The sequence below is a fragment of the Rhinolophus ferrumequinum genome, chromosome 8 (genome assembly GCF_004115265.2).
Source record: "Rhinolophus ferrumequinum isolate MPI-CBG mRhiFer1 chromosome 8, mRhiFer1_v1.p, whole genome shotgun sequence".
NCBI classification, from domain to species: domain Eukaryota; kingdom Metazoa; phylum Chordata; class Mammalia; order Chiroptera; family Rhinolophidae; genus Rhinolophus; species Rhinolophus ferrumequinum.
Genome location: NC_046291.1, coordinates 33,209,905 through 33,227,236, shown reverse-complemented (window position 1 = coordinate 33,227,236; position 17,332 = coordinate 33,209,905).

Below are 17,332 nucleotides of genomic sequence, written 5' to 3'. Positions count from 1 at the left end.
CCTGCCCCAAGAAGTAAACTGAAGTTTCTAGGGCATCCCAGATACAAGGTGTTTAGGTTTCTGCACTGAAAGATAAGTGTGAAGTTCTCAAGGACTTGGAGTACTGCAAGAAAGAATAATTTAGGTATGCTTAGATGTAAATAGGGTTTGAATTCATCACACAAAATGGAGGAAATTTTCCTCCTTGACACCAGATTTGTTCTGTGTCTTACTCAGAAAAACATTAACTCCAGAACTAAAGGGCACAGCAGTATAAGAAACAGAACTGATTTCTAAACATAGTTTCCCAGCTCTATTTTTTACCTGAGCAAGTCACTTCCCGTCTCTGGTTGACCAGATGCTATTTCAGAGCTCTTCCAGTTCCAGCACAGTGTGAGTCCAATCAAAATGTTGATAAGAAGAAGAGAGAAGGAAAATCCAGCCTTGACTGATCCGAAGTGTGGAGCCCAGGGACACAGCCTCTAGAATAATTTAGATTTGGGCCTGAATTGCAACAAGAGTGAAAACAAGATTCCTGAGGGCAGTTTCAGAGAGCCCCCAATCCAGTAGCTGGTGTTGAATGTGGCAAAGATTCTCACTAGGATTAGGAGTCCAAAAGGATCTCACCAGGGACCCAGACAGGATAAGACTTTACAAGACCTAAAGCTCCTAGAACTTGAAAATGGAAGTCAAGTTACTTGCTCAGAAGAGTAACAGTGTGATTCAGGAAATATAGGACTTGCTCAGGACTGGAAGAGTGATAATGGCTTGCCTCAGTTAGCATATTCGACTAGCATTATGGTGCCATTCAGAATGCTGCTTTGTCACTAATTTCTTCAGTGTTTTGGGTCAGGTTTCCCAGAAGCTGACCCTGGAATGAGGGTTTGTGTGCAAGTAACTGATTAAGGAAGGACTCCAAGGAGAAAGAAAGAAGAGAGTGGGGAAGCAGGACAGGGAAGGGAAAGAAGCCAGACGCCATGCTGGTGAAGTTCCAGCCTGATCCTGAGGGAAACTCTGGAAGGTCAGTTACACCAAGGAATCTGTCCAGCCTCCAGGCAAGGGAACTGGGCTTCCTACTCCAGCATTAGTCAGTCAGTCATTGCTTTTCGGCTGCCCTAAAAGCATGAAAACTCCCATGTACTTTCAGCCCTGGGAAGTGTCCAGGTCAAGCCACTTTAGTCATCCTGGGACAGTTCTTGGAAGAAGGTTACGGGTTAAGCTATTAAGAGGGAAACCCTCCGAAGCTGTGGATGGGAACACAGAACTGAAAAAGGTTGCTGAAGGCAAAAGGTGAAACATCTGTAGTGTCCTCCATGCCCATATAGGACCCACTTTCCTCCTCATTCGGAAAATCAACTTTATGGAAAGAAGCACGGGTTTTGGAGTCAGGCAGACCCGGATTTGAATTCCAGCTCCATCAATTATGATGTCTGTGACTTTGAAGAGCTTAAGTGCTCTGACTCTCAGTTTTTACATCTGCAAAGTTCAATTGATTTGCCTTAAATAAACAAAGTGCATTTTAATCAGTTTTAAGTTGCACATATTTTCAAACTTAAAATCTTTGAAATCAGGACACATTTTTTTTTTTAATTAAAGTATGTTGGGGTGACAATTGTTTGTAAAATTACACATTTTATCATCACTGTTTGCCAGGCAGTAATCACAACAGAGCTGCCCCAGCCCGTGCTTGTGTGAACTTGGTCCTAGGTGCTCACATTATTGTCACCTTTAGAGTTATATGCACTGTTGATAGTTCACGGGTTTTAATCATCGTTTAAACCGTCTTCAGAATGTTTACATTATGATTCAACATTAATATGAAAGTTTCAGTACAAACAGCACAGCAGAAATGAAAACAACAATAGAATGTGAATTTTGTATTGAAGATGCAAATAGTCCTCTTAGGAGGAATGATCCCATTTACATATTTTTAGCAAAGCAATAAACCAAGCACAGCCTTTATGGAACCTAAGACAGGAGGAGACAGACCCACCAGTAGATGAATCTGCATTATATTTCTCTGGGGAAAACTGTGCAAAAGGGTTGCCTATCATGGCAACTGAAGACAGAAGAAATTGCCAAATCTTTCAGAAGAGGTGAAAAAAATGCTAAAGTAACAAGTGACTGGTGTGACTGGTTTCTAATGACACAGCATTATCATGTGTCACTGTTTAGTAGGTAGGGTTTTTTCTTTGTTCCTGGTACATAAAATAATGGTGAATCTTATAGTCAACGATGCCTCAGATTTGATGAAATTCCCCCGGGTCCCAAATGCCACAGTCACGCTGGGCCGTGCTCTGGATGTGAGGAAACGATGGCAACAGGAAAGAAGAGGCAGCACTGAAAGGCCAGACCTCCTGTACCAGCCTGGGTGCCAGCACCGAGCGAACATGGGATCAACTTATGACTGAGTGACAGGAAAACTTAATGTATCAAATAGAGTAGCTAGAGATGGAACATGACAAGCAAAGCTGTAAATTCTAGAGCTAGCTGCTCTGCCTCTTCCCTGTGCTCACTAGGGATTTCCTCTCCTATTAGGTGATATGCAGAGACATAAAAATCCCCCGACTGTCCAAACAGAAGACCCTGGAATGGCTCCTGTGGGCCCCGCTGGACCAGGTGTGACCCCTCCACTTCTGGAAGTCCAGGAGGCCTGGAGAAAGGCAGTGGAAAAGCACTGGGAGCAGGGAGAGACAAAGGGCCGCAGGTATTTACCAGTTACTGTGGACATATTTTAAAATTTACAAAATCATTGCAACCACATCTGTGTTTACTGGTTGAATATCAGCCCTGCTACGATTCTTTCTCCTACATCTCTCCTCTGTGCGATGCGGAGAGGCTGTACAAGGTGGAAAGTAAGATACATGGAGTCTGCCATGGGCCTGAATCCCTGCTGGATGACATTAAGCAAGCCATTAACTTCTCACAGTCTCAGCTTTTACACTTATATAATGGAGAGAACACTCACTTCTATAGGTTTCTTAGAATTAAATGAGATAAAGTGGATAGTGCTTAAATGTGGTCCCAGCACACACACAGGTTACTAGGATAGTTATCTGTGTCTCATGCACAAAGGAGCCAGATACTTTGCCCAGTCGTTACTGGAGGACTCATGTTAGCTGGGCCCTGTTGAAGATGTGGGTTTTAGGGAATGACTGCTGATAGCCATTAAAACACAACCAACAACAAGAACATCTGGTTTCAATTGAAATTCTAGTCCCTGTGTTCTTTGAATCAGTTTAAGGTTTCTTTTTTCTCCTCTCCAAAACAATTGAAAGCTTTGTACTAAATTTACCATCTCTAAGTGGGTTGAAAATGCTTTTTATTACAAACCAAATAGGCCCCAGGACAGTATGGGAGGGAGCTATCTATTTTGGCAAGTTGCTTTTCCATTAAACGCATATTACACAGTCAACTCACCATCGTAAAGCAGTTGAGACATTTCTCACTGACCTTTCTGGCCCCAATTATTGAATGCTGAGCAAAGTTTTTGTGGAAAATATCATCACAAGTTACAATTAGTAGGTGAGCTGAGCACTGTCTGTGTCTTTAAAATATGCCTCCTCATCCTATTAATGCTCATTTAGTACTATTTTTCACTATTATATGTACGTTACATCTTTCTGCCTTTGTCTAATTTTTTCCTTAGTAATTCTTAGAAATAGAATGCATAGGATAAATGGAATACATTTTTTTTTTAGTTAAACATATATTGCCCTCCAGAAAGCTTTTACCAATCTATACTTTTAGCAATAGTGTACAAAAGTATCTTTCCTCATACTCTAATCGATATTTAAATCTTTACCAATTTGGTATGTGAAAACGTCATCTTATTGTTTTAATTTGCATTTCTTCAGTGACTCATTAGTTAAGCACCTTTATGTTTGCCTGTTAACCACATGGATCACTTATTCTGCTTGAATCCTCTGCTCATTTTGCTATAGACTGCTGGCATTTTTACTGAGTTATAAGCTTTCTTTAAAATATATGTAATAAATACAAATAAAGGACTCATATAATTATAGAATATTTTAAGGTTTTAGCTATTATACTCCTGCCTGGTAGAAAGAAATTGGCATCATTCTTCTGTTTTAGTTTTCATATATTGTTTAGAGTAAATTCAAGATAATGTTCTACTAGTCAACAAGACCTAGCCACAATATTTTGGTTACTACTTTAGGAATAAATTAAGATAAGGCAATGATCTATTAGTAATTAATCTTCACTCCCCTGAGCAGGTTTAGGAGTAAACAAGTAGGCCCTGCCCTTGATGTAACAACCTTGGGGAAGGGAGAAGGGAAAGGACTTGCAAAGGGCAGACCTTGCTGGCATTTCTCTGCTCTGGATCGATGACGGCATAAAATTAGCGACTATGATTTCATGGCATGAGATCCTTGAGCACTTGGCCATGGGAGGCATAGCAGCACTCAGCCAGCACCTGGCTTTGTACTGAGGGTGAGCAGGGGAGCGTGGGAGGGGAGACACAGCAGGCAGGGCCCCTTTCAGGGAGACAGGAGGTTGAGAGCAGGGACAGCAGTGAAGGATCCTACACAGCTGGCCGGCTTCCTCTGTCTATGGGCCGGGGGCAGTCAGCCAGTGGGATGGCAGTCCTCCCCAGAAACTCGGAGCTTTGGTGGGGCTGGGGAGGCCTCAGGGATAGTAGTGAAAACTGTGTCCCCTTCTCTGTGAGTTAAGTCATGGTAGGAGTAAATCTGTGTAGGCGCTAAGGCCATGGATTCTTCTCTGGTCTTGTTTCTATGTAGTTATGGAATGTATGATTTTGGTTTCAGTTTTATTGCCCATAATTTTTCTTTTTTAAATTGAGCTATAATCGACATATAACATATTAGTTTCAGGTCTACAATATACTGCCTCGATATTTGTATATATTGCAAAATGATCACAATAAGTCTAATTAACATCCATCACCACACACAGTGATACATTTTTTTTTCTTGGAATGAGAACTTTCAAGATCTACTCTCTTAGCAACTTTCAAATACACGATACAGTACCATTAACTATAGTTACCATGGTGTACATTACAACCCATGACTTACTTATTTTATAACTGAAAATTTGCTGCTAATTTTTATTCATCAGTTTATACATAAATCTCCATTCTTTTCCAACTGGATCATAAAATTCTTCAAGGTGGAATTTCTTTGTAAAATTCTTAACATTTAGAAAAGTTTTAGGTACACAATAAATATACAAATATTTACATCTACATATCACACAACCTACTAATAAATAATGGCATTTTTTAAAGAGTAAATAATACTATATAAATTAAATTTTATTACTGAACTATTATTTAGTTATCAGATCTATAAAACAGGACAAAAGAAAAGAGAACACATAGGAAGGCAAATGGAAACAAGGTATTCTTTCTAGGTCACAATATTTTCTAATTGGAGGGGGTCTTAGACATCATTAATCTAATACCTTTATTTTATAAAAAAGGAAAATGAGACTCAGAAGAATGACTAATCTTTTTGTTTAAATAAGATCATAGATTTTGTTTTATAGCATTTTTTTTTTGTTACTTGTAAAACATGAACAATTCCCCATGTTATTAGATAGTCTTCTATGGTTATCATTTTTAATGACCATGTGATATTTATTGTAAGAATATGCCACAATTTATTTAACCAATCTGGTAAAGCATTTTAACGTACAATAGAAATAAAATAGAAATATACAATAGAAACCCTAAGTAATAAAAACAAAAGAACAAGAAAATGAATATTATTTTGTTACCTTGCTATAAAAGTAACAAAATGGTTACCTTAGTGTAAAGGTAACCAGTGTAGCCTGGCAGAGGCCACTGGAATTTTGCTTTGACAGCAGATGATCAGTATATAGAAGATGATTGGAAACCATGGGGTTCTCCAGGGTTCCTTCCCTCTTTCGCCTTCTCTCTTCTCAGTCCCTCCATAATCTCACTCACTCCTGCAGCCTAATTTACTCGAAAAAATACTAGCAAATACCAGTCTGCTATTATTGGTATTATGTAAGTCCCTTCTTCACCTGGTCTGGCCCACCCATCATTCTCACCTGTCACCTCCAGAGTCCTGCACTCCAGCCCGTGACCTTCCTACCTCCCCACTTATTCCCCAGGTCAATTTGCATGTGCTGACCACTTTGCTAACAAGCCTAGCCCCCATACTTCTCAAGCTTGTCTTTCAAACTAAGCTCAGATACTACTTCACCGGAAGGCCTTCATGACACTACATCAACCCCCACCTGAAGTGGGGCCAACCCCACCCCACCCTCTCCTACACTGTGTGCAGCCTGTGCTCTCTGTCCAGGACTTATCACCTGGAATTATACTGCTACTTCCTCATCCTACTCACCCACTCGACTGGAAATCGTTGAGAGTACTGGAATCCGCAGCATCTTGCGCAGGCCTGGTACGAAGTAAAGTGCTCACTGAATACTAAGTGAATGAACTAGAAACTGCTCTTTTAAATTTCTCACCTCATTTCCTTCTTCAGTTCCCTACCACACTGACTGCAAACATCCCTGTCTGGTGTTCACTGTCCCGGTGGCACACAGCGTCCCTCAGCTGGACAACCTGGGAGTCTCCCCAGACCCCCACCCTCCTCATCCTACGTCTGAGCTGCTCTCCAGCCTGGGGTGTTCTCCTCAAGGCCAACATTCAAGGACAAACTCCAGATCTTCGTCCTACTTGACACTGTCTATGATGACACTTTTCAATTTGTTTAGTGATGATACAGACTTTCTTTTTCTAAAACAGCCTGATTTCAAATACTTATGTACTAATCTTTGATTTGTGCTCTGATATTTTGTTTATAAACCATGCTCACTATATTCACCTGGCCCCCTCTTACTCTTATTGAGTTTTCCTGACAATTAGCACATTATTATTTTCTAATTTCACTTAATTTTGTAACTATGTAAGATACAAACAAACGTAATTTCTGGTTCACTTATTGCTTCATGGGTTTATCAGATCTTCCCATACAACCATGTCTTCCCCAGGGGAATGTGTTTTCTTTCTATTCTGTTATTGCTTCATAAAACTTTTAGAATAGTGTTATGCACATAATCAACAATAAATTATTATCTTATTAATTGATTTGGGGTAGTTAAAACATTTTCCTAACTGTTTTAGAAAATAGTTATTCCATATAATAAAATAGTAATATTATATTATAAAACGTTATAAAGGAAAAATTCATCCTACCCCACTAACAGGATTTATGCTCATTCTTAATCAATCAAGGCCAAAATAATGAGATTTTACTTTATTTCAGAAGTATTAGGTTGGTGCAAAAGTAATTGCAGTTTTTGCAATTATGTTTATTCTTTTAAACCTCAATAACTTTTGCACCAACCTAATACAATTAGGAAGGGAACCTCAGGACTACTTAACCCAAAACACCAATTCAATATCCAGATCCCCTTTAGCAGCTCCACCATGGAGCTTTGCAGCAAAACACAGAGGCACAGGTAGGGCCCCTCTTTCTTAAGGCAGCTCAGTGAGCAAGTGCTTCCTCAGGCTGATACAAAATCAATTCCCCCACAACTTCCTCCCACTTGTTCTAGCACCACCCTGTGGGGACCAAGCAGAACAAGTCTAATTCTTCCACATGGAAGCACTTCTAGTGTTTGGAGACAGTTATGATGGCCTCTCTCATCCTTCCTCTGCCCCACCTTCTCTAGACTAAACCTCCAAACTCTTCAGAGGGTGGCCATTACTCCTGTTCCCTGGCCATCTGTGTTTTTTCCTAACTATGATCCAGTTTGTCCACATTCCTCAAAGGGTGGGCCCACAATACTCTTGATTAGGGGTTGCAAATTTAGATACTTCCCCAGACCAGACCCAAACAAAAGGTAAATGTGTGGCCCACTGGAGTGGGAAGGGCTGGCTTTAAGCCCTGAAAACTTTCAACCTACACCTGCTGGACAAATAATATTGGGGCATGTGAACCATATTTGCCCTTCTGGGCCAACAGTTATCTGACGAAGGTAAAACTAACTGTCACCTCCCAGATACTAAAGTGGCAGCCAATATTACACTAGTTATTACATGTGTTTGTGCATGTCTATTATATATAATATTTTATGTCATATATGTTCTATATATCTATATATAATAGCTTTATATTATAGTTATAATTGTTTGTATATGTGCATTATATAATTTATATATTATATAAATGTTGAATTTTACCTATGCCCTGTGATCCTGGGAAACAATGAAAGTTAAGAAATCTCCCCTCTTTGTGTTCTGGAGAACAGATTACTGCAAAGAACCACCTTTCGTCTTTGACTTCGATAAGATTCACAGGTGCACCCCTTGTTTACAAGGCCAAACAAAATGTGAAAGACAGACAGGCCCAGGTCGCTTAGGGCCTGGAAAGCCATCATAAGGACTTTGGATTTTGTCAACTTATGACTGGAAGCCACTGGAGGACAGAGAATAGGAGAGTGGTGGACTACATTTGATTTTGAAGGATCACTTCGGCTGTTGTGTGGAGAATAGTCTGAATATACTGAGAGCAACCAGAGAAGATATGATTTGTTCTTTGTGCCTTTCTTGTATTTCTTCTAGAACTTGAGTAAGAACCTTTCTAGAGTTTTTAAATATTTCAGCACCAATGAAATGGATGGGATTAGTTAAGTGTTCAATCAAAGATGCATGAGCTTTAGCATAGTTGCTTCAAAAGTTATTGTAAAGTTCACCCATCCATGAAATGTGAATGCTTAGGTTGAAAATTACTTCCAGCTGTTCATGAAGATATACGTACAAGAAAACTAATGCAGTTCTGTGCATGTCAAAGCCCTGGAGCCAAGCAGCTGGGGTTAGTCTTAACCATGCTTCTTTTCAGAAAGTTGATGCCAATGACCATTTCAAAGAAAACTATATGGAAACTATAAGGCTATCAAGGCACAGGTAAAGAAGCAAGGGTAAATAATGCAGTAAAAATGTCTGCATTTCAGTATGCTTTGTGTGCTATTAACAGTAAAAATTACACTTGTAAATGTATTAAGTTGGAACTCCATTGTGTGATACACACTGTTAGTGATGACACCAGATCCACAACCACCCTTCCCCTTCTGCCTTGCCGACAAAAGCCTGATTTGGTTCACATAAACAATGTACCGTCTCAGGTGGATCAAAATCGGCATAAACTAAGCATGATAATCCTTTCTTGCTTTTCCACCTCCCTGTGCAAGTGGAGGTGGCCATGTGACCCACTTCTGGCCAATGAGGCATAGGAGAAATTTCTAATGAGGCATACACAGAAATTTGCTTAGGAGCAAGATCTGAGAAAGCTTTAGCTTTTCTGATAAAAAATGTTGGACACAACTGGCCTCCCCTTCCCCCACTTCTTCCTGCCTTGTATTTGGGCATGTTGGCTACTATTCAATGTACTACAACGGGCAAGAGATTTACCAGGACACTAGCCACCATCTTTAGCCACCAAACCAACATCATCAGACTCTTACTTCCAGACTTCCGTTAAGAGATTAAAACTCATGTGTTTAAGCCTCTGTAAACTGTTTTTTTCTATTACTGTGGTCAAATATATTTTTAATTGAGACCCCTTAAATCACCAATGTTCTAGGGAAATTAAATATATGTCATTATCACTTATAATCTAACGTGGACAAAATATACTTGTCCATGTTCAGCAATAATTGGGAAATCTCATCATACTAACTAAATCCCTTCAGAACATCATCAAGGAGCATCTATCCTGATCTTTCAGGCTTCTCTTAGATTTGTCTGGCTTAATTTTTATTTTTTTAATGCCTATTGGGAAAAATAGCTAACTACAGGGGGAGTTTACTGCCAGGCTGAATAGGGAGTGAGTACCTGGTGTAAAGAGATGGACAAACCCAAGAATGAACTTTCACCTGCTTTGACTAGATTTGCAAGATCAAGTTCTAGTATTTTGACAGCAGCAGTCACATACCAGCCCCTTTCTATGCTTGGAATTCCAAGACTGATTCTAGATTTGTGAAGAAAGAACCTCTAGGACAAGGATATCCACTTTCATTTGCTCAGAATTACGATGCAGAAGCACAGAAATCTTCTGAATATAAGACATATGTTACATCATGGGGATGTAAAGTACAGAGCAAATATAGTCAATAACGTGGTAATAGCTATGTATGGTGTCAGGTGGGTACTAGACTTATTGGAGGGGATCACTTTGTATGTTATATAAATGTCTCATCACTAGTTGTACACCTGAAACTAATATAATTTTGAATGTCAACTGTAATTGAAAAATGAAAATTAAAAATAAATAAGTAAAAGTAAAACATATGTTACATATACTCTACTGTCACCTGTGCCCAGTGAATAATACTCAAGAAGGATCCTAGTGAACATATTACTTGTTAACATTTGATTTCTTTTACGTGGTTGACATGGAAGGTAAAGCGGTACACTCTTGTTCAGGACTGCCTTTTCCTCTTTGTCTTTCTCTCTCTCTCTCTCTGTTTCTTTGGTGGCATCTGTAAAGCATTTCGCTTTCAATTGTGACTCACACAGTGCTTTCATGGCTCGTGTTACTGTCTTTCAACTTCCAGCCCCTCTTTCCACCCCCACTCTTAAATAAAAAACAAAAAGCAAAAGGCAGCCAGTTGGAATTTATTTTCCTCCCGCTGTAGCAGATGTTAAATTCAAACTTTCTAAATGAGAGAATATTAAGCGAGCTTCTCTTTATCCCAGAGCAACTGCCCCGCATGTGAAGTCCCAGCCTCAGGAGGAAGTGTCACTGAGTTTTTTATCCAGGGTGTGGACAGAGGACTGTGGAACTCAGTGCTGGCTCAGCCCTTTCCCGTCGTGGGTCTTGGACAAGATTGAATCTCTCTGGGTCTCACTTTACCCATCTGAGGGGGGTGGATGAAAGAATCTTTGAAGTTGTTCCAGCTTCTACAAGTCAATGAATTGCCTAAATAATTCAAATGTAAAGTCGCTGACCATTTTTATGAGAAAGGTCACTTTCCTTCTTTTTTCAGCTCCTTTTCTCAATAACCAACGATCATCTCATTAATTTGGTTTTTATGAAGAGTTTGTTGCTAATCTTAGTCAGTTGGGGTGAAAGCTCTCTGTTAAGGTAGATGTTTGAGAAGCTGTTCCTTTAATTCAGATGTGGGGTTTTAATCTGTTGAGAGAGCTTCACATGACAAGTACATAGCAGTACTTCTCTGCTCTGCTTCAATACTTTTGATGTGAGAGCTGTTTATTGTTCATTCCTGACCATAGCACCTGTATGTTATTACATTCATTAAACGCACATTCTCTCTCTCTCTCTCTCTCTCTCTCTCTCTCTCTCTCTCCCCCCCCCCCCCCTCAGCCCCCCACAATACCCATACATTTGTTATGAAACACAACAGAGCTAATTCCGTTTTCCACATTCAGGTCAAGAATCTTTAGACTTGTGTCCTGCCTTAGCAGCTCCATCTGATTCACAAACGTCTGCCCTGCCTTCTTTAGTCACTGATAAATGTCATTACATCATCACCCTCACATTACAGATCCTGTGGATGAAACTTCTTGAGCTCCATCCGTGTAACTTTTAGACAACCTAGTTAGATCCTTCCTACAAGAGTGAGTTGGAGGGGAAAAAAATTAACTGTTAAAAAGAACTCTCTTTGCTCTTTCTCCTTATAGACTAGAGTCGGAAACGTGAGTCCTTTTGCATATAGTCATGGCCACCACAGTAGAGGACAGTAAGAAAGCAAGATCCAAGTTCACACAATTCCTCTTCTTTTTAACTCAATGCCTGAGGCCAATGTACTTCAGACTTATTTAAATTTTCTAGCTCCTTTTTACACATCCTGAGCCTCTGATTCTGCCCAACTTTGTCATATTTCAGCAAATGAAAGGCGATTTTGCTGTTAAGCTGCCTGAAGAACAGACACATTTGCTCGAGACACACAAGAAGCCAAGGAACACAGGCTTGATTCATATTTCTCATTGTTATCACCCGAGAACATCTAGCACACTGTTTTTCTTCTTCCTCGTGGGGAAGCTTGAGGCTTCAAGACCCAACTCGCAGCCACATGGTTTTCATTTCCTGGCCTCCCGCCTCACCCCACACACCCACGCACACACAAGGGCCCCATCCTCTGTTTACGGACTCCAACCACTGTCACTTGTACCTTTTTCACAGAAGCAAATGAGGCATAAAAAGTCAACACTCTGCATTACATATCAGCTCAAACAAGAAATGGCTGCCTGCTGGCCCCATGTGTTCCCTGGGTTTGTACTAACCTTCATGTTTATTCAGACCTTCACAGCTTACAAAGCACTTTCACATAATGAATCTCACAGATCCTTACCCTTGGCTGAAAGAAGGGTACATCCTTCTCTTCACGTGATAGACAGGCAAATGGCTGTTTGAAGAGGTGAAGTGACTGGCTAAGGTCATATAAGTCAGTGGAAGATCCACGACTCAAATCCCGGCCTCTGACTCCATGTCCAAAGTTCATTTTTCTCCCCCACAACTATAACCTGTGCAAGGTTCTCTTGTTAGATTGAAGATATATATCCTGTTTCCCCAAAAATAAGACCTAGCCTGACAATCAGTTCTAATGCGTCTTTTGGAGCAAAAATTAATATAGGTCTTATTTTCGGGGAAACACGGTATAAATAAGGGCCTGACTGGGCAATGCCAGGTTCCAGAAAAGGCTGTCTTAGAAGATACACTATGATGGGGTGCTAAGGACCCAGGCTGTAGAGCTAGACAGCCTATGTATGAATCTGAGCTCTGCCTCCTAACGGATGTGTAATATTGCATAATTCCAGGGGGATTCACTTACATGGTGTTTCATGTGAATCACACCTCTATGTGAATGTTGTCTTTAGAGGTCTTCAGTGCAGCTGTCCTGGAAATGACTTGACCTCCCTGTGACTCAGTAGTCCCATCTGAGAAATGGGCATTATGATACTTACTTCCAAGGCTGTTGTAGCAACTGAAAAAAGCATGTAAAAAGCACATAAAGCCTGGCAAAGCAACAAATACCCTAAAATGCTCTGTCCCCTTTGAAGACTATTCCCCTCATCCTCACCTTCTTGGTTCTGTCTCCACCCATTTCCCTTTCTGTGAGAATGTTCACCTCTAATGAAAGTCTTCTCCTCCTATCCTCCATGCTGTCTATTACTCCCATGGCCAAGACACCCCATGATCCTCATTATATCAGTCTGCCATTAACAATCTAGGTATTGTTAATGACCCAGGACATTCTCTTTCAGGGTCTCATCTAACTCATCTGCTACAAGATGTTTCTTAATATCTGTCCCGTCTGTTAAGAAAATTGCTGTCTCTACACACAGAGTGAATCATGTGAAACTTCTATGCAAAGGAATAAAAAAAGGTGAAGTCAATTTATGAGGCCCTGGAGTCATTATAAAAAGAAATGGCCAGGCTCTTCTTAATGACCAAGAACCCAGTTTTTAAATCTGCCTCTGAGAAGTACAAACAGAACCTAACAGACAGGGATGGGGAACAGAGGTCTAACCGCCAACACAATAAAAGATGGGAAGGTCTATGCAATGAAGGTACTACAGAATAATGGAAAGAGCGACCGGAGGGAATTAGAGCGGAACCATCTAGGATTTCTAGGCTAGGAGGGAGAAGGACATCAGAGAACCTTAGGATCTCCTGCAGACTTTTTATATTCCTGATTTCAAGCTGACCATGTAGGCTGAAACCAAACCCAGCCCACTGCATGTCTCTTACCTATGCAAACCCACCAGGCAATCACATGGAATCTTGCCCCTTTCTTTCTCCTTTGCATGATTTTAAATAATGAAACACTAGCAGACCCCCTAAAGTTAGACCTGAGACAGGATATGCCTAGGGTGATCACGTTTCTGAGTGCAAATTTTTCACCTGCGTGTATTTACAAGTAGATGTGAAATACAACTCAGAAATTCTCCTGGAGAACTTACACGTAATCAGGCCAAAAGTGTCCATTCAATTCCACACACACTTGCTGGCCACCTGCCTGGCACACATCAGGCCCTGCACTGGACACTGGACTTGCAAAGATGGGTGGGGCCTGAGACAGGCCCCCAAGGACTCAGGTGGGCAGGGGAGGGACGATTTAGGCTCTGGCTATTTGCCTTAGTTATTATGTCAATTGCTTTCACTGTTGTTTTTTTAATTTACTTTGTCTCTTTTCTCCCCCAAGGTGGGTGAGGGGAAGATAGATCTAGCATCTGGTAATAATTTGCAAATTTTGACACTCTCCTAATACCAGCTGGAAATATCTCAGGCCCTAGCGTCATTTTACAAGTTGCTGGTGAAAAATAAGCACCCATCTCTTTTAAGATTTTATCATTGTGAAATAATATATATATATATATATATATATATATATATATATGTTTTATATATATGATTGGTGCAAAAGTAATTGTGGTTTTTGCAATTATTAACCTTTTAAACAGCAATTACTTTTGCATCACCCTAATATTAGCCTCTGCCTCCAGTTCCTGGCACAGAGCGCCTGAATTCCTTGGAATTTTCTGGGTGATAGCAGCATCTTTTGTTTTAATGAGGCAATGCTTGGTGGGCTCCTGGATGGGAGTTGGTCATCAGAAAGACCACGCCATGATTAGAAGCTTGGAACTTTCAGCCCCATCCCCTATCCTCCAGGAAGAGAAAAGGGACTGTAAATGGAGTTAATGATCAATCATATCCATGTGATGAAGCCTCCATAAAAATCCCAAATGTGTGGGGTTCGGGAGCTTATAGGTTGGTGACACGTGGAGGTTCTAAGAGAGTGGTGTACCCGTGGAGAACACAGAAGCTCCCCACCCCTTCTCGCATGCCTTGTCTTACACATCTCTTCCATCTGGATGTTCACCTATACTCTTTACCATATCCTTTTATAATAAACTGGTAAACGTAAATGTGTCCCTACCTTTTGTGAGCCATTCTAGCAAATCATCAAACCCAAGGACGGGGTCGTGGGAACCCCAATTCATAGCCAGTTGGTCAAAAGTATAGATGACAACATGGGACTTGAATTATAGGACACACAGCTAGTGTCTCAGAGAATTGCTCGGTGCGGTTAAAAAAAAAAAAAAAACCAACCCACACATTTGGTGACCGGAAGCATCATAAGTGAAGTGTTCTGTGTGAATAGTAAAGGAGAAACACACAGGAGCAAAGTGAGTTTTTCCTACTCAATAATGAAGTGAGGGAGATGATTATTTGCATTAAAATATTTTTTTGTGTGGTGCCTTCAAAGAATATTAAATTAAAAAGAGCCAGACTTTACCTTAAAGTCTTTTAGTCCACAGTTAGGTTTGTCAGCAGATTATCAAAGGCTGGTTTCTGCTGAAAATTGTTGGTCTGGATCCAAAGGATTGCAAGCCACCAGTATGGTCTTTGTTTTCATGGGCTCTGCTGCCCCCTGTCAGAAGTTAAGAATGTTACAGGAAATAGAATTTTTTGAACAAAGCTTTTCACAGAACAGAGGTTTATGGGATTTCCTCAATCACATGCTGAAATAGGATATTCTCACACCTTGTGAATTAAGACCAAAGAACTGTTTGCTTTAAAATGTGCCTGCCTGCTTTGCTGTCTAGAAGTTCTTGCATAGCAGTAATAATAATCACAGCGGTAATACCCTGTCTGGAATCATCCGGGCAGCTGCCACTCACTGAGTCCCTCCGCCCACAGACACTGAGCAGCTGACAGGAGCTGGGCCCAGTCCACGGGCTCATGCCTTTCACAGACCAGTGGGAAGACACATGAGCGAATGGGCAACTTCAACATGGAGCCAGGAGGGGCATGTGGGTACCAGGTGCTGGGGGAGCACGCCAATGCAGCACCTTAGCCAGTGAGTTCCAGATGAAGTAAAAGGAGCCCTTTCTCAAAGAAAGAGCCAGCTAAGTTTCAAAGGAAGGAAAGAGCTTTTCCAGATGGTAGTAACTAGACATGCCAGGGCAGGGAAGCCGGGAAGGGGGTGGCAAGTTCAGGCCACAGCCAGAGAGCTGGCTTATTTCCAGCAACCCACCGGCCACTCCTCTGCCTGATGACTGCTGGCCCCTGATCCACTTCTTCGAATTGCCTCACAATATGGCCAGGTCAGAGGTCAGGACAAAGGAAAGCAAAAGGGATTCCTGAGGAGGCCAGTTGAGCAGAAAAATCCAACCAGCAGCTGCCCTGTGTCCTACATGCATTCCACTTGCATCCAGAAAAGGTGAAATATTTTGTTAGCTAACTAAGGACCCTGCTTCAAGACTTGAATCAGGAAAGAAGCCACTAAGTAGCTAACAAAGATTTGTACATTATCCAACTATTGTTCACAGGACAACAGAAAAAAAAACACCGAGTGTAAAAAAAAAAAAAAAAAAAAAAAAAAAACCAAAACAGTGATCATCTATGGGATTTGAAAACTTAACCTATACTTAAAATTTCGTGTTCATTTCCCCTCAGTGCTGGGCATATTGCTTCACCTCATGAAAGCAGTTTTGTCTTTCTCAGAATACACAGGCACCAAGGCATCAATCATTTACAGTTTTCCATTATGTAGCTCATTTTCAATTAGTGCATCATTTTTCAATAAGTCCTATGTTTTCACTTTGAACAGACTTTTGGCAAAATTTTTCCATTTTTTTTTTCCTTTCCCTTTAGTTCACTCTCTATCACTCATTAAATATGCATTTATTTCTATACCCTACAATAAGGTTTTCCATTCTCCTGGTGACTTCTTTAGAAGAAGTCTCCGGGTGACTTCTTTAACTTTATTGATCCTAAAAGATTTTGTTAAGAAAATGACACCCGTCAAAAAAAAAAAAAACACGATATATTTCTCATTAGTTCAGAAGAGCAGGGTCAAAAACTTATTTCAATAGTTAAGATAGTTGAAAATATTAATAACACCAAATACATACAGCAATGGAAAAAAACATCGGCTTGTAGTCAGACGACCCACAGTTCAAATAATGGCACTTAACCTCTCTGAGTCTGAATTTTCTCCTCTGTACCATGGATATAATAAATGTCTGTTTCATAAGGCTGTTGTGAGGAACAAATGAGCAAGTAGGTGCTAAAGCACTTTGGAAATTATAACACAATAATCAAATTAAGACACGTTGTTACATTGCTTATTGAATGAATGTAGGTGTCGTAATTTTTCCTTTTGAACACCAAGGTCCTAATCATTACAACATTTTTTATTTGCCCATTTCTCACTTTTTCAGGACCTTAAAAAAATCAGGAATGATTCTCTTCTCTGCTAGGCCCCAGTCAACGAAGTGATTCTTGTTAAAACAAGCAAGACAAAAATTTCAGCAAACGAGAAAACAGCATTGCATTCAAAAAAGGATTTCCCTTCATGTCCT